Raw genomic sequence first — 594 nt, 5'->3', positions numbered from 1 at the left:
ATCTCCTGTGTTTTTTGTTGTTTTTTTTTTTTTTTTTATCTGCACCTTTTTTTCTGCTATATTCTGGCAGAGCAGGTTTGTTAGGCACATGCTGTTGTCTAAGCAGTCCCAACCTGCTGCAGGACTCACTGCACCCTTCTCTGATTAAAAATGCTACTATAATGTAGAAATGGAAAGAGAAGTTCCCCCAGCCTTTGTGCACAGCCTTAAAGGACAAGTTTGGTTTTTTTCCCCATCTCAGTGGCTGTTCAGCCTGAAATCTCTCTTGTGTTCCCTAAGACTTAATGCTGCTCCTACTCATTTTTGCGAAGTGCCTGGAAGTTAATCAGGTAAAGAGCAGCATCTTGCACTTCAGTAAGTGCCTGACATGATAGAATCATAGAATATCCCGAGTTGGAAGGGACCCATAAGGATCATCAAGTCCAACTCCTGTGAGGACTTAGAGGCAGAAGGAATGGGGAGCAGTCTTTAGGGGTTGGTGGTGCTCCCCACTGTCCTGTGCTTCCCCAGAGCACTGGCAGCTCCTATGACTGCACCAAGAGAGCAGACCTTGGACTTTCTCAATGTTACTTCCAGCCACGGAAGTTAAGGCAG

This window comes from Cygnus atratus, chromosome 3, assembly GCF_013377495.2.
Source record: "Cygnus atratus isolate AKBS03 ecotype Queensland, Australia chromosome 3, CAtr_DNAZoo_HiC_assembly, whole genome shotgun sequence".
NCBI lineage: Eukaryota > Metazoa > Chordata > Aves > Anseriformes > Anatidae > Cygnus > Cygnus atratus.
The sequence above is the reverse complement of the archived record's forward strand: the minus strand, read 5'-3'. Positions refer to the sequence as shown.